We start from the raw sequence: 25,901 nt of genomic DNA, 5'->3' as shown, positions 1-25,901 counted from the left end.
AAAAGCGTTCCATTAAAGTTTTTAAGGCTCAGTTCTCAGGATATAATTAACCATACCTGGGTTTTTGCCCTCAAAACTTATCAGTTTAATAATGGCTACCCTTGTCTGTGCTTATTTACAGCACTGTGATAATGATCTTAAGCCAGTCATAAATACTGGCTGCTCGCCGATATATAATTACTCACACATGTTCCCTAGAAAATAATTTTATCAACAAATATCAAGCTATACTTGAATTTACTTTTGTTTTTGCTACTCAGAACATTACATTTCATGAAGTACACTTTAAGTTTCAAGTTAAATAATTAACGTCTTTAACTTCAGTATAATTATTTTGATATGAATTAACATGTTTGTCTGATGTATTAAATAATTATAATTACAACAACGTTTTTTGTGACCATAACATAAATCAGGTCCACTGGTTTATGATGATTCCTGTATTAATATACAGCATATAGGTAACTATAAACATAGAAAAAGACTATGTCGTCCTGCTACAGCTCCATCCTTTTCCGAACCGTAAACGTTAATCTTAATATGCTGTTGAATGAAGGTCTATCTGACATCGAACATATTCATCAAGTAGTTCGATGGTTGTTTCGCTTGTCATATTCTGAATTCGTGAACAGGAGGAATTACATAAAATATTGGTAGAAGTCATTTTGGCATCTGATATAAGCAGCTCCAAATTGCATGTTTTGAAGGGATTCGTTACAACTGATGAACTAGTAAATGTGTTTGGCCCATCAGATTATCATTTCACATATAAAAGCTGGCAAACGTTCCTAATGTTGTTCTACTGTTGCAAGTAGGTCAATCAGACATTTTATATATTTAACAAGTGTTCGATGGTTGTTTCGGGTGTCATTTTTCTGAATTCGTAAACAGAAAGGATACCATGGAAATGCACAACAACAGCACCTATGTCACAAGAAGTAATTATGCTCATAAAATATTCGTTAACGTTCAGCAACTGTGCGCATTACATCAGCCAGTCTATTTGCGCCTTTTCTGTTTCTCGTGTTATTTGCCGAGCATGTTTTACCAATTTGTGTTGGCGATGTGGTGATAAAACTGCTGGAACTGGGTTTGTTTATATACTGTTTAGATACAAGCATCTACACCTTTCACTACCACGTTTTGATGTATATTTAATGTACTAAAAATAACCCTAATTCATGTACATTCAGCTGACATACTGCAATATCGGTCAGTACAAGAAACGCCTGGGATAACACAGTAAATATCACAGCAGGGTCGCATGCAAAGTGTCAATAGCAAATGATAATGGCAATTTTTCGACTTTTTTTAATTCCCCGGTGATTTTATGGACTGATAAGGCCTTTTCTCAAAGTGAAGAGTTTGGAAGCCAATTTCCCTGGATTGATAAGTGCTTATGTTTGTATTACATTGAAACTGTCTGTACGATCAAAGAAGATAAGCTCATACGCTATTAACCCACAGATCTACCCTCCCAATTTAAATTTGCGAATTATTGTGAACTCATTCCATTAACAAACAGATAGTGGCTTCGGTTTTAAAAACCGAGTAAAAGTAAGGAAAAACATCACTGTCTTAGATAAAATGTATTTGATAATGCATTCAAAGCTATAAATGTTATAATTAAATATTTATTATTTAATTAATTTATTAGACATGTTTCGTTTTAATATAATGCTATTTATTCCGTTCTTGAGACAAACCTCTAATTTTAACTGTACAATACAAATAGATATGGACGAGTACACCAAGATGAACTAAGCTAAGACAAACAAATACGACGAGCCATTAATTTTTTTTTATGATTTAGGTAATGAGGCATTCTGACAGTATTCTGACAAATCCGCATCTGCATCCAGCTTTTTGTTGTTTTATTTTGTTCAAATATAAAGTCTACGTGGGTAATACATATAGCCTTTGTATATGTGTTTGTGAATCATTTATGATCAATTTAAGATGAAGCTCCAAGCCTTCATACCTTGTAGGAATCATACTTTTAGTGATCGTTGCGAACATCGTCTTTGAACAGTCAACCATTCAGTTTAAAGTTAATCGTTGTTTACATCGCCTATAAACGGTCAGTAAAACAGTTTAAAGTAAAGCGTTCTGGTCATCGGCTTTGAACGGTCAATGATACAGTTTTAGATAAACTGTGACCGTCTTTGAACGGTCAGCTATACAGTTTTAGGTTAACCGTCTTGTTACAGCCTATGAACGGTCAGCTATACAGTTTTAGGTTAACTGTCTTTGTTACGGCCTATGAACGGTCAGCTATTCAGTTTAAAGTTATATGTTTTGGTCTCCGCCTATGAACTGTTAGCGATTAAGATTAAAGTTAAATATTCGGGTCACCGCCTACGAACGGTCAGCGAAACAGTTTAAAGATAAATGTTGTGGTCACCGCCTCTGAACGGTCAACGATACAGTTTTAGGTTCAATGTGTTTTTCTTACGGCTTATGAATGGTCAGCAGTACAGTTTAAGGTGAACTGTCCTTGTTTCCGCCTATAGACGGTCAGCTATACAGTTTAAGGTTCAATATTACCGCCTATAAACGGTCAGCAGTACAGTTTTAGTTTAACTGTCTTAGTCACCGCCTATGAACCGTCAGCGATAGAGTTTGAAGTGAAATGTTGGGGTCAAGGCATATGAACGGTCAGCGATACAGTTTAAAGTTAAATGTTGGGGTCAAGCCCTATGATTGGTCAGCGATACAGTTTAAGATTAAATGATGTTTATCAGCATCTGATAGCTTATGGCTTTATGGCTATATCAGCTAACCCAAACAAATCATCGGATGACACCAATTAAAAAAGTTTGCATATTTGTTGATATATATATATATATATATGTATATGTTTACCAGTGTCTACTTGTAATTAGAAGAAAAACAAACATTATCGGCTAAGACAAAGAACCCTGTTTTCTACCGATTGTACAGAAAAAAATATCTAAAGCGATATATTTGATTGATTTTTATAGCAGCTAGATCCAACGACTCGGTCCATATACACCTTCGGGGGCTGACTGGCCGGTCCTTATAATGTCTTATGACCCTCTTTGGTGTGTAATATTTCTTAAATAATTATTCTCAGAATACACACTTTTAGTTTAAGCACTCATCGTACACGCACTGTACTGTATAAATATTCCTTAATTATTGTAAGTGAAATAGCAAATGTATACAGCAATGTGACCCAACGTGAACGAGGACAACTTCCACTAAAGTCCAGGATGTGTTACGGTTTTAAATTTATTATTTATAGACATTTTGCAAATAATTTGACAGTAATTAGAACCCGTTCTTAAATGCGCCTAGAGGGTTTCGATTTCGATTAAAGGTTGATTAAGGGGACACAATTCCCACTTAAATCTTGGAACTGCATTCGTTAGGGAAGGGACAGTGCTCTCCCACTTTTAAGTAGAAATATGATAGTATTACATCAGTAAACTCAGGTTTACATGGTATGATTAAACTAACTAATACAAATGTACTCCTTATTAAGATTGAATATGTATATCAATTAGTATATAACTAAACGTATATACATATCTATCACTTTATATTATTTAGTTATTCTAAATAAGTTGACGAACAATAACCAGATCATATAGATGACAAGCATAAATAACTGAAGGTTCATTTAAAACAGCAGTCAAAACAAATCATTTATTATTGAAGTAATTTGTGCATGAGTGTAACATTTAGTACTTATACACTTATCATAAAATTGTAAAAGTGTTTTGCGTTTGTTTAACTGTTCACAGTTATACTCAAACAGAACTCCACAGCTATACTCACACAAACACCAACGATATACCTCACACTAACACCACAGATATACCTCAAACATATACCTCACATAGAACACCAAAGATAAACCTCACACATAACCTAACAGACGTACCACACACGAAATACAATAGTTATACCACACACACAACAGCATATAAATACAGCAAACAAAGAAGCATAGCAATACCACACACACCATACAACAGACATACCACATATAAAATACCAAATAATTATCACATACAAAACAGCTCAGACATTCCACATGCAATCCCACCATAGACATACCATGTACAATTAAGTACATATTTAATATACACACAATACAACATACATACTATAAACAAAACACCACAGTCATACCACAAACATAACACGACAGACATACCATATACAAAAGTCATGATCTGTGATTTTTCAGCCTCATACTTATAATTCTTCAAATTCACTTACCAGTGAATACATTATTTATATGTTACTTTGATTATTTACTTTATGGTTTTAATCCATGTCTTCTGTAATTTTTCCCACCTATAGACCAACAAATTGTTAAATACAAATCTATATCTTAGGACATGAATGGTACATTTTTACACCTGTGATATGTAAAGTATCATTTTCTAATATGATGGTGTACATGTATACCAAATATTTAAACTGCATTGACCATGTAATCACTTATTTGGCTTAACAATGCTTTACTTTTCACTTTCAAAATCAAGATTACTATTATGTAAATTAAATGTACTTATTAGTACTAATTACAATATTCAACCTGCAATACCTTTTCTCAAATCAACATTACAATCAAATACCTAATTGTAAAATTATTATTCACAAGATAAGCATTTATACTTGAATGTACATTTTAGATGTTTAAATTATTGTACATGTATTGTTGCCTAAGTATCTCACCAATTAATACTTAAAATGTTGACACAATGAACTTTACTGAAATATGGTTAGTATCATGTTTTTTTTTTCTTACCTATCTTTTATTTTATGGGTTTTTTTTGTGCACTTTCCAAGCAATGTTCCAAAGTTGTCAAAATATGTATTACTGACATTTGTTCTCATGTATGTATGGTTTAAGACAAGTTGTGGCCTGTATGGAATTATTATTCACATTGATGGTAAGCTAGAAATTGCGATTTAAACTGTTTGATCTTGTTGCTTACCCTAGTAATTTTTCACACACATATTTCTATATTTGTTTGTATGTGTATATGTGTGTGTGTATGTATGAACGTGTATGTATATGTATGTCTATGTATATATGCGTATGCATGTGTTTTTTCTTGTACTGCACCAGCCTAATCCTGTCAAAAAATGCAATCTTGCTGATAGCAAGCCTATGTACCATGCATGTTATGGAATCATAATTAACCACTGTTTATTGTGTGTTTTTTTATTATCAATATATATAAATACTTTCTATATATTTTAATATATACAAATATTTACTGGATTAATTTTAACTATTTTCTTAATTGTGAATTTATCTAGTCCAAGACTTCAAATATAGCTGAATAATAGTTTAATCTCAAATCTCAAATACCACCTACAACTCAATAAGATGAACACATAACTAATTACTTCTCAGTATATAAATTATCTGGTTTTGATGTTATTTTTTCTACATGCTAAATATTTTAAGTCTGTCTGAACACTGTCATTATACTGCTATGCTTCCAAACTGCTGCTATATCATGTTCATACCACCAAATCACTGTTTGTTCTCTCCATGAATGAACGTACTATCACTTTGACACTCATTCATTCATACGATAAATAACTATACAAATAAATCCGCGTAGTTGCCACATTAGCACCAATATCCGCTTACAGGAATAAAGTACATCCTTAGTTTATCGTTTGCCACTGGACATATTAAACATTTCTTACAAACTTACATTTTTAAAAAATCAAATCACTTATATTCCATAATTGATCACATATTCCACATTAATAATAAATTAATATACTCGTAGTGTCACACTAAGAATTAAACACCATAAATTAATCCGTATACACTGCCAGCGAACACCTTCATTGATAAAATGAGATGTAGGCCGATCTGACGTAATTTTAATCCTCGTCTGTCTGGAGAAAAGCGTGCGCACCTATTGACCCATTAAAGGCACATACTCAGTCGAACTTAAATTCAGTAATATTCGGTTAAAATATTTCTTACATATTTCCTAATCACGCGGCACTAGTTTCCACAAAGTTTCGAGAATCTGTCAAAGTATATCCTTTCCCATATGTTGCACGAGCAACTTTTAAAATTATTTTCATATGTTCTCACATAAGATCTGAAACACAACAATTTCAGATTTCTGCGGTAGCTGCCCTTTAAAAATTATAACGTATATACTGGTATGAAAAGTCGTTCCATTGCTATCATGTCAGCAAACACATAACATACATGAGATATACTTATGAAGATGTCGTTTCTCTAACACTACTGTGTATATAGCTTTTCAAACGCTACTCGCATTGTATAATAACACATCCTGTTACAATTTCTGCACAAAAGTGCGTAATATGATTTTCCCATTCGCGCAATTTATTGACAAAATGTACCCAAACCCTACTTATTTAAGGGAACTACCTATTAACAAGTACTTGTTATGTTACTCAGGTACTTCCTCCATACATTCTTTCCTCTTAGTTACTCTCTCTTTTCCCTTTATCTCCGTAGTACAGGTCAGTCAGTAGGTAGATATCCCTCATTCATACAGCTTTATGACCCCGGTTAACACTATTATAAATGTCTATTGAAATAGGCACATATCGATTGAGGGTCGGTTTGTTCTGCTATTTTCAAGCTTAATCCAAAGGTTTTAAACATTTAACACATTTTTAATTAATTTGTTGGTTGTCTATGCTTCTAATTCTTTCTGGTGATGTTCATGAAAATCCTGGTCCTTCATCATCACTGTCTACCTCCTCTTCTGAAGCTTTTACTGCGATTAATGGTAGCTTAAGTATAGTACATTACAATGTGCAGAGCTTTTATGGTAAAAAAAACAACATTTTATATGCTGACCTACATAACTTTGATATCCTAGCCTTTACTGAAACATGGCTCACGCCTAACATTGAAACATCTGAGTTCATAACCTGCCTTCCATACTCCTTTTAGAAGAGATAGATCAACTGACCCCCATGGAGGTGTCTTAGTCTATATTAAATCCGACATATTTGTGTTAGAGCGACGTGATCTAGAAGTAAACGATGTAGAGTGTCTTTGGCTTGAATTACGCATGAAAACAAAGCTTCTTTTGCTTGGTACTTTTTGTAGACCTCCTAATTCCACTTCATATGTTCTGGAATCCATTACCAACTCAATGTCAATGGCGGTTGATACTGGTATAAAAGATATAGTCATTACGGGAGATTTTAACCTTGATATGAATAAATCATTATCTGGACAAAAGATTGAGTCATTATGTCAGCAATTGAATCTGTCACAAGTCATCCGTGACGCTACTCATTTTACTGAAACTTCGGAATCCCTTCTCGACTTATTCTTAGTTTCATCACCAGATATTGTACTAAAATGTGGTGTAGGTGAACCTTTTCGGGACCAGTTAGTTCGTTACCACTGCCCTATTTTTTGCATATTAAAGTTAAAAAAAACGGTCGGATCAACATTTAAACGAAAAGTATGGAAATTTTCACAAGGGGACTACGCCAAACTCAGAACGCTTGTGTCATCTTTTGACTGGAATGCATGTTTTCACACTAATATTGATATTTACGCTAAATATTTTACCAATCAACTTATGGTATTTTGTGAACTATGTATACCGTCAAAGTCTATAACGATCCGCACTCAGGACCCCCCGTGGTTTCATAATGGAATTCGTAAACTACTCTGTCAGAGACGAAGAGCATACAAAAAGGCCAGACGCTCAAACTATGAAAATCACTGGCAAGCTTACAGGACTATTCGCAATCATGCTAACCATATCATAAAAACTGCTAAACAATCACATTATGAAAAGCTTGCCTCAAAACTTCAGGGAAATACCTTTTCCTCGTCCGATTTTTGGAAACCTATCAAACATTTTACTAGTGCTACGCCGGCTTCCAAACAAATTCCCCCTCTCATCCACGACGGCATCGTGTACGAATCTAACATTGACAAGGCAAATCTTTTGAATAACTTTTTCCAATCTCAGTGCCTTCTGAATGTTCCTAACAGACCTCTTCCTATTGTCTCTGATGTCCCATTTTTGCAAAATTTTGATATTTCCCATCAAGATGTTATAGATTCAATTAAGGTAATAAAAACTGGAAAGGCAACAGGACCTGACTCTGTTAATAGCTTTGTACTAAGGGAAATAGCCACCGAAATTTCACAGCCCCTTCGAGATATTTTTAATTACTCTCTTCGTTTTGGTAAAGTACCCAACCAGTGGAAACTGGCTCATGTCTGTGCGATTTTTAAGAAATCAGATCCCCAAGCTGTTGGTAATTATCGTCCAATATCCCTCTTGAGTGTTATTAGTAAGGTTCTAGAAAGGATTTTGCATAAATACATGTTTAACTTCTTCCGTCAAAATGACTTCTTAACCCCATTTCAGTCAGGGTTTGTTCCAAATGACTCCACTGTAAATCAGCTTGTATCTATCTATCACTCCTTCAGTCTTGCACTAGACGAGGGTAAAGAAGTAAGGACAGTTTTCTGTGACATCTCAAAAGCCTTTGATCGTGTATGGCATGAAGGTCTACTTTTCAAGCTTCGTGAAAGTGGTATTTCCGGTTCCCTTTTATTATGGCTTACTGATTATCTAAGTGAAAGAAAACAGAGGGTTGTCCTATCTGGTACTATGTCAGATACGGTTTCAATATCTGCTGGAGTACCACAGGGTTCAATTCTTGGACCCCTACATTTTCTTGTCTTTATAAATGATATCGTACGGGAAATAAAATCACCCATACGTCTTTTCGCAGATGATACTACTTTGTATATTATTGTCGATGATCCTTTGTCTGCAGCTCAGCAACTAAATGATGACATGAACAAAATTCATTTGTGGGCAGAAAGGTAGCTTGTATCATTCAACCCGGCGAAAACCGAATCATTTTTAATATCTCGAAAAACAAACAGACAGGCACATCCACCTATTTTTATGGATAATGTTCAAATAGCGGAAGTTACTACTCATAAACATCTCGGCGTGACACTCGCCAATAACTGCTCATGGCATGAGCATATCAACTCGGTCAAAACCAAGGCATGGCAACGTATTTACATCATGCGATCATTTAAATTCGTCCTTGTTCGCAAATCGCTAGAAGTCCTATATAAAACATTTATTCGGCCACTGTTGGAATACGCAGATGTAGTTTGGGATAATCTAACGCAAGCTGAAGCGAAGGACCTAGAAAAGGTTCAGCATGAGGCAGCGCGAATAATTTCCGGAGCAACGCGACTTGTCTCCATTTCAAATCTTTATTTAGAAACAGGACTTGAATCTCTGAAAGGAGAGAAGACGTAAACATAAACTCACTCTTTTTTACAAGATGTTTCATTCTCTTACTCCAGCCTATCTCACTACACTTATTCCATCGCGAGTTGGTGATACAAGCTCGTACAATCTTCGGAATTCTGTGAACCTTCGTAATATTCCTTGTAAAACTCAGATGTTATTCAATTCGTTTCTTCCAACCACAATATCCTTATGGAATGCACTCCCGGAAACTGTTCGTTCTTCGACATCCCTGCCCTCCTTTAAATACAATCTTAACAAGAATAAAAAAAAACTGTTCCAAATTTCTATTATAAAGGCGATCGCAAATGGAGCGTCATACATGCAAGGCTGCGGATGCATTGCAGTAATCTTAATGAACATTTGTTCTCTAAAAACATTATCAATAGTCCAAATTGTCAATGTGGTAAAATCGAGGACACCTACCATTTCTTTCTCACCTGTCCCCTTTATCGTACAAAAAGGCATCATCTACTCGAACATCTGTCTTCTATTGTGCCTATGTCACTTCAAGTACTACTGTTCGGTTCAAAAAATGCCACAGACTTGACCAACTCAACAATATTCAATAACGTTCAAAACTACATTCGCCAAACTAAACGCTTTTGATCTACTTAGGATAATAAGAACAAACCAGATTCTACAACTGATCTGACCTGTACATGCCCTGTCCTGTCTTCCCCCTTCTTGACGCTTCTCTTCTATCCAACTACCAACGCATTTTGCTATTTCCTTCATTTGTCATTCACCTTTTATCTTATCTATCAAATTATAACGGTACCGAAAATATAAACATCATAACAACATTTACACCATAACAAGCAGCTTTAAAGTGTGACAGGAACGAGGCACAGTATAAGCTTATACGCTTACTTCTCAATTCTGTCGTGAATATTTTGTTATGTGCATATATCACTTGCTCACTTTGCCTGTACTTCTATGTTAGAAAACCTTTTATTATTGATTATGCTCTAACATTGTGTAACATTGTGTATTCCTCAAATGTACTTTATGAAATAAATATTGTTTAAACCAAAAGTCTCACATGTGCCACATACAGATTATCATAGATATACCACACACAAATCGCAACAAACAACTCACATACAAAACAACACAGATGTACCACATACAAAATACCTAAAATACCAAATACAGCATAGACATAACACTCGCAGCGCAGACATGCAACAAACAAAAACACACTGACTTAGCACACACAAACTGCACTTGCATCCAAAAACAAAACACAAACACTGACATACCACACACAAAAAAAACACTGACATTCCACACGCAAAACACAATATACATACCACCAACAAAACACCACATATTTTAATTGCCCTTGTTCCATCCGTGTATATAATTATGTTGTTTTCAAAAGAAAATGTAACGAGGCCTTTTGTTTTAAACTTGCTACCATACGAATAAATACGAACCTTTCATGGAAAAAAGAAGTGTGCATTTATAAAACATACCGACGTACTGTGCTAGAGGATGTGTATTGATAAACTTCGGGTTCTAATTACGGAAAGTATAATGACGAGGTAAGTGTGTAGTGTTGGGTGAAAAAAATATTACTTAACAATGTTGTAATAAAGCAAATGATTTTGTTCTGTTCTGAAAGAAATGTCAAGAAACGTTACACTATAAGACATAACTTTTCAACATAATGACATTGCGAGCGAGGCTTTATATATCGTCCTTTGCCCCTGTTCTTCATTAAACGTTATAATTTAACACTTTAACACTGCTCATAATGACTTTGCAAGCGAGGCTTAATAAAACGTCCTATGCTCCTGCCTTTCATAAAACGTTACAACATAACTCTCTAACACTGATCATAATGACATTGTGAGCGAGGCTTTATATATAGTCCTATGCTCCTGCTCTTATTTAAACATTACAATTTAACACTTTAACCCTGTTCATAATGATTTTGCGAGCGAGTCTTTATATAACGTCCTGTGCTTCTGCACTTATTAAGACGTTAAACTCTAACACTATAACACTGATCATAAAGACATTGTAAGCGAAACTTTATATAACGTCCTATGCTCCTCCCCTCATAAAACATTACACTTTAAAACTACGCCGCTGATCATAACGACTTTGAAGCGAGGCTTTATATTACCCCCTCGATTCTATTTACTATTACCTCAACACATTTGACTATATCTGATAACGCTACAAATATCAGGGTGGAGTTTTAAACCCAATCCCATTGTTGACTGTAAGTGTGTACTATCTACAATAAAAGTCGGTATTAATATTGTTTATGCTGCAATTTATTACTCCATATATATTTTAATGAATGTGCAGGTTGTAAAAACGCTGATATCGGATACATCCATTATCTATTCACTCATATAGCTAGGTGATACAATAGTACATATATCCCTGGCCTGGTACAAGACTGTTGTAACTCGATATAGAATAAGAAGGCGTGACAACAGACGGGCACTAAGCCCTCTAGAAGTGTAACAAACGGATTATAAATAAGTCTAGTCAGTTAATCTGATGTTCCAACACCAGATGGTAGAATATTTACTTAGTCAGATATTGATGTTAATGTTAGTATAGTTATGTAAATGTATTTCAAGCTATCGGATTATAAATATGTCTAGTCAGTTAATCTGATATTCCAACAACAGATGGTAGAATATTTCTTTAGTCAGATATTGATGTTGATGTTAGTATAGTTATGTAAATGTAATTCAAGCGCTCAGTGAAACACTGGCTCAACTCCTTTTTATGGAGTTACTTCCGTCTGGTGCTGAACCCTTGAATTACAAGTCTTGTGTGTATTTTTAAAAATTGTAATGTTGCCATAGTAATTATGTTGAGTTTATTGTTCTTTTAACAGTTTTATATGTGTGTAGCTGTTTCGAACAACATGTACAAGAGTGATCTGTTTTTTTTATATGTATTAACGTTTGCTCTTAATTTAAAGCACGATTAAAGGTTGTATTGTATTTGTTATATATGAATTTCAACAAGTATAAATTGGTCCAGAGTTTTTCCCCTAGTATGTGAAAGGGGCCAGGGCCCTTTAAATGGTGAATATTGTGACTTTTGTGAAAAATCCAGATTATTAATATGATTATTGAATAATTGAAATGGGGCTACTATTATTCCTTAATTAACTTGAACCTAAATACATGTGTAGGAAATAATTCTAAACAGTCCATCAATGAAAGATGTGAAACATAAGATTTTAGAATTGTGTACTTTCTTAAGTTCTTTTCTTTCAACGTCATTTTTGCACATTGGGGTCTTAATGTAAATTTTAAGTCATCATGGAATATGACATTGTTGTTTCCTGTGACTAAAAATAGAATGTCGACACTCATGGTTTATTAGGTTCATGGTACGTTTAAGGTAGTTTCGATTATTTTTAGCTCGACTATTCGAAAAATAGGTCGGCTATACTACTCGCCCCAGCGTCGGCGTCGGCGTCTGGTTAAAGTTATAGGGCAAGTTGGGATTTTCACTTAGAAGTCCAATACCCTACATTCAATTGACTTAATACTTCACGCAGTTGTTCAGTACCATCCCCCAATGAGGTTACATAACTCCATATCCTTAATACAAGTTATGGCCTCTGATTGACTTAGGTTAAAGCTTTAGGCAAGTAAAAGTTAAGGGCAAGCTGGGATTTTAATAAAAAAACTTCTATACCGTTCATTAAATGCACTTAATAAAATTCAAAATTATTTACGACCATCTTACAACTAGAAACATAACTCCGTTTTAAGCCTAAATACAAATTATAGCCCTTTATTTTTTTATTTTTTTTAAATTTCCTTTGAAAGGCATATTTGTATATTTTTAACCACATTTTGATAATGGGAAATCAAGTTATTTGAATGAATTGCGTCATTGTTTGGGTGGGCTGGTGGGAGGGCAGCATCAAAGTCACCTTATGTATCGAAATATTTTAGTTAGGTTTGACATAAAGTGACCAAACTTGGTATTATTACATCGTTATTGTATTCTAAGTCAAAGCGGCATAGTCGAGCGCGCTGTCTTACGACGGCCCTTGTTTTATAAATAATGTCTTTGATATGATGACGAATGATAATTCAAAAAATTCAAAAGACCAATTTCTGCTAATTGCTGTTGACTTTACTTGTTGAAATGGTAGACATTATAATGCTCTCATGAACTTGTATATACTTAATGTACACATTTTATATTGCACGTTTTCTTGTTCTTTTAATTAAACATGTTGTTTTAGTGCAACAGATCAAATTCCAACTAACATAATATTTCAATTTAGTCTGCTAGAGGAATTAAAAAGAGCTTAACCATTCAATAAAAGAAAATCATCAGGTGTAAGAAATTATTTGTGTATTTGAATTAGTGCTGCACAAAATACTGAATGCTAGTATGATCAATAACACATGTGGTAAAATGATGAAAAAAATGAGTAAAAATTATGTCTTGACAACATATGAATTTCAAGATCTTTCTGAAATCAGCTGGAAATGGACTTGGAAAAAACTGTCAAATATATTTTGATAAATAGTATTGAGTAGTGATGAAACGATTATCGAGTACAATCGATAAATCGTCGCTGACAATGCTATGTCGGCGACAATCGATAGTGGTTGTCCAAAATTGATGTCGCTAAAGTTACTTCCGGTAACTGCGTATGTTTTTGTTTTGTGGTAAAATTCTAGTTAATGTAAATTTTTCTTTCAGTTAAATTCTCGTTGAGTTCTTTTAAACAAGAGATGTCACTCTCTTATACAAATGCAGTGAATGTAAACACTTTTGCTTAAACGCTTACAACCTCTCCCAAAATTACAAATTAATCTTAATTGTTTTTATATTTTATAAAACATCCTTCAATAACCTGTCTCTATGATGTAGTGGGTCCGATCTTTCCTGTAAATACCAGGGATCCCGGCTCGATGCATTTTGTTTTTAAAACTGTTTTTGGTTTGGTTTGTAATTACCTAAATTACTTCTTTGTTAAAAGTTTTATGAAATTAAGATGTTTTAATGAAATGTTAAATTTAAGAGGTTCACAAAAACATTGTGTTGTAATGTGTGTTTTTTCGTTTAGTTGTTAAAAGACGAGAGGGGTTATTGAAATTTGCTTTCTGTTGCAAAAAGCATGTATATAGCATCACACGTACTGAATCCAGGTTTAACCATTTAAGTACTCGTGATAATATGTATAAATAATGTATTCTTTACTGATATTATGAACTTTCCATTATTGTCCGATAGTAAATCGAAATGCTTGGTCAGATTCGATTCGATTATCGATAGCAAATGGAGTCCGATTTTCAAACGCTAGTATTGAGGCAATAACGTAATATCATATTCTGTGGAGCAAACTGAGTACTATATAATATTCGGTATTGTTTATTTTTTAAAAAGTCTCTATGAACTTTGCACAGGTATGATATGTTTTATACGTTAAATGTAATATATTGAGTTAAGTGAAGTTAATCATCGTTGTTGTTAAATTTAGCAGACAATTGAACTTTCACAGTCGAGTAGACAGCAATAAATTATTGTTCTTTAAAAGTTGAGTAGAAAATTGGTCTTTTAAAATTGAGTTAGACATTGTTTTTTAAAGTTGAGTAAACAATTTTTCTTTTTAAAGGTGGGTGAGCAATTGTTCTTATATAGTTTTTTTTAAAGTTGATTACACAATATTTCTTTTAAAGTTGGGTAAACAATTGTTCTTTTACAGTTGGGTAAACCAATGTTCCTTTTAAGTTAAGTAAAAAATTGTTCTTTTAAAGTTGAGTAAACAAGCATGTTTTTAAAATTTAATTCTTCTTGAATAATAATGTTGAAGTGAGAATAATATTTCGATTTTTCTCTAACACTTAGTTTGTTTTCCCTTGTGAAGATTTTGAAATTGGAACAAATGAAAAGATTCTAGAGTGTCAGTAAATAAATACTTATTTTGAATTATCACATTTTTTTGTAATTGTACATGATAAATGATTAAATTGTTTTGTTCTGTTTATTTTATGCTGTTCCTTAAGGATAATATTATATTTCATGATTTATCTTATTCATTTGAAATGACTTACCAGTAGTGTTTGCTTGCTTCAGTTGCATCACCGACAGTCTTTCAGGGCTTTCAGCGCTTTGATTACAATTTGTGTTCTAGGCTTATGTCTCAATATCAGCATTCCAAAAGCTTTAAATAATAATAAATTATTTAGTTATGAAAATACTTTTATTTTTCATTGTTTTTCTAAGATGCATGCATAATGTTTTGATTTTTGAAGTTTATTTTTTAAATTATTTGTTTTTTAAAGGACTACAAGGCATTTCATATTACATTTTTGTGATGTCGTCAGCGAAAATGAGTCATAATGAGAAAAAAGTGACCATTTCTTTTTTGTAAATAATCTTTATTGTAAGTTATAGAGGATATTGTTTATTTCAGTTTAAGATCGTATTTTATTTCACGAGTGTCAAAGAAAAACATATTTTCACGAGTTCTATGAACATGAGTTGAATAAAATACGATTTTGCACTGAAAAAAAAATCTGTTTCTTTTATGCTTATTTTCCAAATTTTATTTTATTTTCTTAACTACCCCCTTTTTTGAAAAGATTGTTATTTACGCTGCTACCTGCCCCTCATACAAAATTATAGCTGTCAATTTTCTTTTTCCGGTTTGTTGAGAAAGAGTTTTCTGATATTCTGTTTTATAGTTTATTGTTTGCTCTTTTTCAAGTGCAACGATTTTATGAATATTATGAATAAAGTGCATCCATGTCACAAAAATAACGATCACAATTTTATTTTTAGCGTGGTATGAATATATAACCAAATGACTACGCCGCCTTTTATTGAATGAAAATTTGAAGGTCGAATGTGTTGGCAAAAAATTGCTGATAATCATTGGACATAAAACATTTTTCGTAGTTTAAAAGTGTGTTTCATGATACATGGATATTCAGCAATCTTACTGTCAGAGACCATTCTGTTTTGCTTGAAGACAGGTTTCCAGCTAGTGATGAGGACCACGCTAGTTTGTTATCAAATTTTGAGGCGTGGGTGGGGTAAAAAAAAAGTAAATCTGTAAATTGTTGTGTGAATTTTCCGGGAAATTCGTATTACGTATTACAACGACAAACACATTTCAAAATACATTTGAACAATGATATAACATTATATTTATGTACAGTTGTTTACGTCTGTAATTTGTTTGGTATGAAAGCAAACGTTCGAATATTCAGATTCAAGATGAAGAAAACGTTTAAAAAACGGAATAATCATTTTTCTAGTTGTTAATTTCCAAATATATCTTAATTAAAACTTACGTAACATTTGCAAATATTTTGTGTGAAAAGTAAAGTGTTTCTGTTTTGATCAAGGGGAAGTAACTACAATGGATTTTAAAAGTAGTTCTGAAAGTTGATTTTTTCACACCTTATTTTGCAGTGAATATTTCAAATTTAAATTTTCACTGTTTTGTGCTTTAAACGATAAAGTGAATACATCAACAGAAATCATTTTCGCAAACTAAGTCATATATTTCTACCATTTAGTTTGAGTATTTTTGTTGTAAAATATTTCTATGTTGGACACCATTTTTAGCATAAAGGCACTCTCTTACATATTATAGAGTCACACTTTGCGGAATCGTTCGGAGGGCGGGTTGTTGCAAAACGCATGTAACATGAAGTCATTACCAATGAAGTTAACAAAGGGGAGAATTTACAATGTTCATAATTTTTTTCACGAATGGCTTTCCATTATACATAACTCTTCTTTTTTTCTGGTTTTATTTAGAATTTTATCTATTTTTGATGTTAAAATTGTATTTTTATCACATTTCTTAGTAAACTAATAGTATATGCTATGAACTTTGTGTTTTTGATTTTGTTTGTAAATTATGTAGGTCAGTAGGTCAACCCCGAGCGCCACGTTGAACACAACATTTACATATATGTGGGTAACATACCTTTATGATACCGCCTGGTTCCCTTTGGCATACAACATTTACATATATGTGGGCCACATGCCGTTATGATACCGCCTGGTTCCCTTTGGCATACAACATTTACATATATGTGGGTAACATACCGTTATGATACCGCCTGGTTCCCTTTGGCATACAACATTTACATATATGTGGGTAACATACCGTTATGATACCGCCTGGTTCCCTTTGGCATACAACATTTACATATATGTGGGCCACATACCGTTATGATACCGCCTGGTTCCCTTTGGCATACAACATTTACATATATGTGGGTAACATACCGTTATGATACCGCCTGGTTCCCTTTGGCATACAACATTTACATATATGTGGGTAACATACCGTTATGATACTGCCTGGTTCCCTTTGGCATACAACATTTACATATATGTGGGTAACATACCGTTATGATATCACCTGGCTCCACTTTGCATACAAAATGTACATAAATTATATGCGGGGTACATATCTTTATCATACCGCCTGTCGCCATTATGTTTACAAAATGAAAATATGTGTGGCTCACATACGCTAGATGCTGACATCGAAATGTTTTTTGTTTTAATGTGTTAAATCAATGGTAAGGTTAAAAACAAACTGCGTTCGTTTCACGTATAGTAATTGTAAGATATACACAGAGCTATTGGCTGTTTTTGGATGTATGTTGACTTGTAAATTTTAAAGATTAAGATATTGTTTTCTTTATGTATGCTACATGTACAGATATTTATGCATTGCCCATTTTGCATGTTTCATTTAATAAAATCTAGTCTGAATTACACTGTTTTAATTTGTTAATATTCTATCATTGTTAGTGTTTGTTTTGAACTCAGTATTTAACTAAGAAGATACCATAACTAGTGACCATTTGAAGAGTGGTGAGGATTAACAATAACTGGTGTCCATTTTAAGAGTGGTGGAGATAAACTATCACTGTTGTCTTTATTAAGAGTGGTGGAGATAAACTATCACTGTTGTCTATATTAAGAGTGGTGGGGATTAACCATAACTGGTGTCCATTTTAAGAAAGGTCGGGATTAACCATAACTGGTGTCCATTTGAAGAGTGGTGGAGATTAACTATCACTGATGTCCATTTTAAGAGTTGTTGAGATTAACTATCACTGGTGTCCATTTTAAGAGTTGTGGAGATTAACTATCACTGGTGTCCATTTTAAGAGTGGTGGAGATCAACCATCACTGGTGTCCATTTTAAGAATGGTTAGGATTAACCATAACTGGTGACCATTTGAAGAGTGGTGGAGATTAACTATCACTAGTGTCCATTTTAAGAGTGGTGGAGATTAACTATCACTGATGTCCATTTTAAGAGTTGTGGAGATTAACTATCACTGGTGTCCATTTTAAGAGTTGTGGAGATTAACTATCACTGGTGTCCATTTTAAGAGTTGTGGAGATTAACTATCACTGGTGTCCATTTTAAGAGTGGTGGAGATCAACCATCACTGGTGTCCATTTTAAGAATGGTTAGGATAAACCATAACTGGTGACCATTTGAAGAGTGGTGGAGATTAACTATCACTAGTGTCCATTTTAAGAGTGGTGGAAAATTAACTATCACTGATGTCCATTTTAAGAGTTGTGGAGATTAACTATCACTGGTGTCCATTTTAAGAGTTGTGGAGATTAACTATCACTGGTGTCCATTTTAAGAGTGGTGGAGATTAACCATCACTGGTGTCCATTTTAAGAATGGTTAGGATTAACCATAACTGGTGACCATTTGAAGAGTGGTGGAGATTAACTATCACTGGTGTCCATTTTAAGAGTGGTGGAGATTAACTATCACTGGTGTCCATTTTAAGAGTGGTGGAGATTAACTATCACTGGTGTCCATTTTAAGAGTGGTGGAGATTAACTATCACTGGTGTCCATTTTAAGAGTGGTGGAGATTAACTATCACTGGTGTCCATTTTAAGAGTGCTGGAGATTAACTATCACTGGTGTCCATTTTAAGAGTGGTGGAGATTAACTATTACTGGTGTCCATTTTAAGAGTGGTGGGGATAAACCATAACTGGTGTTCATTTTAAGAGTGGTGGGGATAAACCATAACTGGTGTCCATTTTAAGAGTTGTGGGGATTAACGATAACCGGTGTCCATCATTAAAGTGGTGGGGATAAACCATAACTGGTGTCCATTTTAAGGGTGGTGGGGATTAAACATAACTGGTGTCCATTTTAAGAGTGGTGGGGATTAACCATAACTGGTGTTCATTTTAAGAGTGGTGGGGATTAAGCATTATTGGTGTTCATTTTAAGAGTGTTGGGGATAAACCATAACTGGTGTTCATTTTAAGAGTGGTGGGGATTAACCATAACTGGTGTCCATTTTAAGAGTGGTGGGGATTAACAATAACTGGTGTCCATTTTAAGAGTGGTGGGGATTAACAATAATTGGTGTTCATTTTAAGAGTGTTGGGGATAAACCATAACTGGTGTTCATTTCAAGAGTGGTGGGGATTAACCATAAGTGGTGTCCATTTTAAGAGTGGTGGGGATTAACCATAACTGGTGTTCATTTTAAGAGTCTTGGGGATAAACCATAACTGGTGTTCATTTTAAGAGTCTTGGGGATAAACCATAACTGGTGTCCTTTTTAAGAGTGGTGGGGATTAACCATAACTGGTGTTCATTTTAAGAGTGTTGGGGATAAACCATAACTGGTGTTCATTTTAAGAGTCTTGGGGATAAACCATAACTGGTGTCCTTTTTAAGAGTGTTGGGGATAAACCATAACTGGTGTTCATTTTAAGAGTGTTGGGGATAAACCATAACTGGTGTCCATTTTAAGAGTGGTGGGGATTAACCACAACTGGTGTCCATTTGAAGAGTGGTGCGGATTAACCATAACTGGTGTCAATTTTAAGAGTGTTGGGGATAAACCATAACTGGTGTCCATTTTATGGCACGAAAAACGCAACATCTTCGGTATACCTCCGATCTTTCTAAACGACGTTCGTGATTGGTCAAGTCAGGGCCTTTAAACAAGTGACGTCATTGAAACAAACGCTGTTCAAACAGCCGATAATATGATGTGTATTACTGTGATTGAAACGTTCATCTGCAGCATTACAAGTGGATTCTCGCAGAGGATGTTTTTGGGCGAAAAAAATGAGTGTAAATAGGAACAAGTACTATTATAAATACATTTGTTTATTAAACCATTTAGTCCGTTCAGGAATACTCGTTCTTCACAAACCACGCACGGACTAAATATTTCATTCACTGATGAACTGCAATACTGATACATTCAGTCCTTGACGGCCTAATGGTGCACTGGTTGCATAGTGCTGACACAGCTGACACCACCATTAAGGTCTTGTTACTCTTTTTAAAGGATTTGTTTGATCTCTAAGATTGCATATTCCTGACACCATTATTAAGGTATTGTTACCCTTTTTGAAGGATTTGTTTGATCTCTAAGATTGCATAGTGCTGACACAACCATTAAGGTCTTGTTACCCTTTTAAAAGTATTTATTTGATCTCAAAGATTGCACATTCCTTGCTACCCTTTTAAAGGATTTAATTGATGTTTAAGATTGCATAGTCCTTACACCACCATGAAGGTCTTGTTTCCCTTTTTAAAGGATTTATTTGATCTCTAAGATTGCACAGTGCTGACACCACCATATATGTCTTGTTTCCCTTTTTAAAGTGATCCTTTTTATGAACATGAGACTGTCAGGATTCGGTGAAGGGTATGAACATGAGACTGTCAGGATCCGGTGAAGGGTATGAACATGAGACTGTCAGGATCCGGTGAAGGGTATGAACATGAGACTGTCAGGATCCGGTGAAGGGTATGAACATGAGACTGTCAGGATCCGGTGAAGGGTATGAACATGAGACTGTCAGGATTCGGTGAAGGGTATGAACATAAGACTGTCAGGATTCGGTGAAGGGTATGAACATGAGACTGTCAGGATTCGGTGAAGGGTATGAACATGAGACTGTCAGGATCCGGTGAAGGGTATGAACATGAGACTGTCAGGATTCGGTGAAGGGTATGAACATGAGACTGTCAGGATTCGGTGAAGGGTATGAACATAAGACTGTCAGGATTCGGTGAAGGGTATGAACCTTAGACTGTCAGCATTCGGTGAAGGGTATGAACCTGAGACTGTCAGTATCCGGTGAAGGGTATGAACATGAGACTGTCAGGATCCGGTGAAGGGTATGAACATGAGACTGTGAGGATTCGGTGAAGGGTATGAACATGAGACTGTCAGGATTCGGTGAAGGGTATGAACCTGAGACTGTCAGGATCCAGTGAAGGGTATGAACATGAGACTGTCAGGATTCGGTGAAGGGTATGAACATGCGACTGTCAGGATCCGCTGAAGGGTATGAACCTTAGACTGTCAGGATTCGGTGAAGGGTATGAACATGAGACTGTCAGGATTCGGTGAAGGGTATGAACCTGAGACTGTCAGGATCCGGTGAAGGGTATGAACATGAGACGGTCAGGATTCGGTGAAGGGTATGAACCTGAGACTGTCAGGATTCGGTGAAGGGTATGAACATGAGACTGTCAGGATCCGGTGAAGGGTATGAACCTTAGACTGTCAGGATCCGGTGAAGGGTATGAACATGAGACTGTCAGGATTCGGTGAAGGGTATGAACATGAGACTGTCAGGATCCGGTGAAGGGTATGAACCTGAGACTGTCAGGATTCGGTGAAAGGGTATGAACATGAGACTGTCGGGATCCGGTGAAGGGTATGAACATGAGACTGTCAGGATTCGGTGAAGGCTATGAACCTGAGACTGTAAGGATCAGGTGAAGGGTATGAACATGAGACTGTCAGGATTCGGTGAAGGGTATGAACCTTAGACTGTCAGGATTCGGTGAAGGGTATGAACATGAGACTGTCAGGATTCGGTGAAGGGTATGAACCTGAGACTGTAAGGATCAGGTGAAGGGTATGAACATGAGACTGTCAGGATTCGGCGAAGGGTATGAACCTTAGACTGTCAGGATTCGGTGAAGGGTATGAACCTGAGACTGTCAGGATTCGGTGAAGGGTATGAACCTTAGACTGTCAGGATTCGGTGAAGGGTATGAACATGACAGTGTCAGGATCCGATGAAAGGTATGAACATGAGACTATCAGGATTCGGTGACGTGTATGAACCTGAGACTGTCAGGATCCGGTGAAGGGTATGAACATGAGACTGTCAGGATTCGGTGAAGGGTATGAACATGAGACTGTCAGGATTCGGTGAAGGGTATGAACCTTAGACTGTCAGCATTCGGTGAAGGGTATGAACCTGAGACTGTCAGTATCCGGTGAAGGGTATGAACATGAGACTGTCAGGATCCGGTGAAGGGTATGAACCTTAGACTGTAAGCATTCGGTGAAGGGTATGAACATGAGACTGTCAGGATTCGGTGAAGGGTATGAACATGAGACTGTCAGGATCCGGAGAAGGGTATGAACATGAGACTGTTAGGATTCGGCGAAGGGTATGAACATGAGACTGTCAGGATTCGGTGAAGGCTATGAACATGAGACTGTCAGGATTCGGTGAAGGGTATGAACCTTAGACTGTCAGGATCCGGTGAAGGGTATGAACATGAGACTGTCAGGATCCGGTGAAGGGTATGAACATGAGACTGTCAGGATCCGGTGAAGGGTATGAACATGAGACTGTCAGGATCCGGTGAAGGGTATGAACATGAGACTGTCAGGATCCGGTGAAGGGTATGAACATGAGACTGTCAGGATCCGGTGAAGGGTATGAACATGAGACTGTCAGGATCCGGTGAAAGGAATGAACCTGAGACTGTCAGGATTCGGTGAAGGGTATGAACCTGAGACTGTGAAGATTCGGTGAAGGGTATGAACATGAGACTGTCAGGATTCGGTGAAGGGTATGCACATGAGACTGTCAGGATTCGGTGAAGGGTATGAACATGAGACTGTCAGGATTCGGTGAAGGGTATGTACATGAGACTGTCAGGATTCGGTGAAGGGTATGAACATGAGACTGTCAGGATTCGGTGAAGGGTATGAACCTTAGACTGTCAGGATTCGGTGAAGGGTATGAACATGAGACTGTCAGGATTCGGTGAAGGGTATGAACATGAGACTGTCAGGATTCGGTGAAGGGTATGAACATGAGACTGTCAGGATTCGGTGAAGGGTATGAAAATGAGACTGTCAGGATTCGGTGAAGGGTATGAACATGAGACTGTCAGGATCCGGTGACAGGTATGAACATGAGACTGTCATGATCCGGTAAAGGGTATGAACATGACACTGTCAGGATCCGGTGAAGGGTATGAACATGAGCCTGTCAGGATTCGGTGAAGGGTATGAACATGAGACTGTCAGGATTCGGTGAAGGATATGAACATGAGACTGTCACGATTCGGTGAAGGGTATGAACATGAGACTGTCAGGATCCGGTCAAGGGTATGAACCTGAGACTGTCAGGATCCGGAGAAGGGTATGAACATGAGACTGTCAGGATTCGGTGAAGGGTATGAACATGAGACTGTCAGGATCCGGTGAAGGGTATGAACCTTAGGCTGTCAGGATTCGGTAAAGGGTATGAACCTTAGGCTGTCAGGATCCGGTGAAGGGTATGAACATGAGACTCTCAGGATCCGGTAAAGGGTATGAACCTGAGACTGTCAGGATCCGGTGAAGGGTATGAACATAAGACTGTCAGGATCCGGTGAAGGGTATGAACATGAGACTATCAGGATCCGGTGCAGTGTATGATCATGAGACAGTCAGGATCCAGTGAAGGGTATGATCATGAGACAGTCAGGATCCGGTGAATGGTATGAACATGAGCCAGTCAGGATTCGGTGAAGGGTATGAACATGAGACTGTCAGGATCCGGTGAAGGGTATGAATATGAGACTGTCAGGATTCGGTGAAGGCTATGAACCTTAGACTGTCAGGATCCGGTGAAGGGTATGAACCTGAGATTGTCAGGATCCGGTGAAGGGTATGAACATGAGCCTGTCAGGATTCGGTGAAGGGTATGAACATGAGACTGTCAGGATCCGGTGAAGTGTATGAACATGAGACTGTCAGGATTCGGTGAAGGGTATGAACCTGAGACTGTCAGGATTCGGTGAAGGGTATGAACCTTAGACTGTCAGGATCTGGTGAAGGGTATGAACCTGAGACTGTCAGGATCCGGTAAAGGGTATGAACATGAGACTATCAGGATCCGTTGAAGGGTATGAAAATGAGACTGTCAGGATCCGGTGAAGGGTATGAACATGAGACTGTCAGGATTCGGTGAAGGGTATGAACCTGAGACTGTCAGGATTCGGTGAAGGGTATGAACATGAGACTGTCAGGATTCGGTGAAGGGTATGAACATGAGACTATCAGGATCCGGTAAAGTGTATGAACCTGAGACTGTCAGGATCCGGTGAAGGGTATGAACATGAGACTATCAGGATTCGGTGACGTGTATGAACCTGAGACTGTCAGGATCCGGTGAAGGGTATGAACATGACAGTGTCAGGATCCGGTGAAAGGTATGAACATGAGACTATCAGGATTCGGTGACGTGTATGAACCTGAGACTATCAGGATCCGGTGAAGGGTATGAACATGAGACTATCAGGATTCGGTGACGTGTATGAACCTGAGACTGTCAGGATGCGGTGAAGTGTATGAACATGAGACTGTCAGGATCCGGTGAAGGGTATGAACATGAGACTGTCAGGATCCGGTGAAGGGTTTGCCAGATAACTAGCAAATAGTTGTGTTCACACGTTTAATAAATATCAAAAGCAAAGCGTGAATAGTAAAACCGAATACATTCAAAGTGACATTAAACAAAGAGGCATTTAAACCTTTTTGAGTGACATTGCAAAAATCTTCCTTTTGAATCTAACAACATTCAAAGTGACATAACACAGAGATGCACTCAAAACCTTAAAGCCTTCAAAGTGACATTATTTAATGAGCCAGTTAGAATTTTACAAATTACAACATGATAATAACAATATATACACTTCACGCTAGTTAAAAGAACATAACCATACAAATTACAACATGATAATAATAATAATATATACACTTCACGCTAGTTAAAGGAACATTACCATTCAAATAACAACATGAAAATAATAATATGTACACTTCACGCTAGTGAAAGGAAATTTTCCATACAAATTACAACATGATAATAATAATATATACACTTCACGCTAGTTAAAGGAACATTACCATTCAAATAACAACATGATAATAATAATATATACACTTCACGCTAGTTAAAGGAACATTACCATTCAAGTAACAGCATGATAATAATGATATATACACTCCACGCTAGTTAAAGGAACATTACCATACAAATTACAACATGATAATAATAATATATACACTTCACGCTAGTTAAAAGAACATTACCATTCAAATTACAACATGATTATAATAATATGTACACTTCACGCTAGATAAAAGAACATTACCATTCAAATAACAACATAATAATAATAATATATACACTTCACGCTAGTTAAAGGAACATTACCATTCAAATAACAACATGATAATAATAATATGTACACTTCACGCTAGTAAAAGGAACATTACCATACAAATTACAACATGATA

Source organism: Mya arenaria, chromosome 17 (genome assembly GCF_026914265.1).
Source record: "Mya arenaria isolate MELC-2E11 chromosome 17, ASM2691426v1".
Taxonomy (NCBI): domain Eukaryota; kingdom Metazoa; phylum Mollusca; class Bivalvia; order Myida; family Myidae; genus Mya; species Mya arenaria.
Note: the sequence above shows the minus strand (reverse complement) of the source record.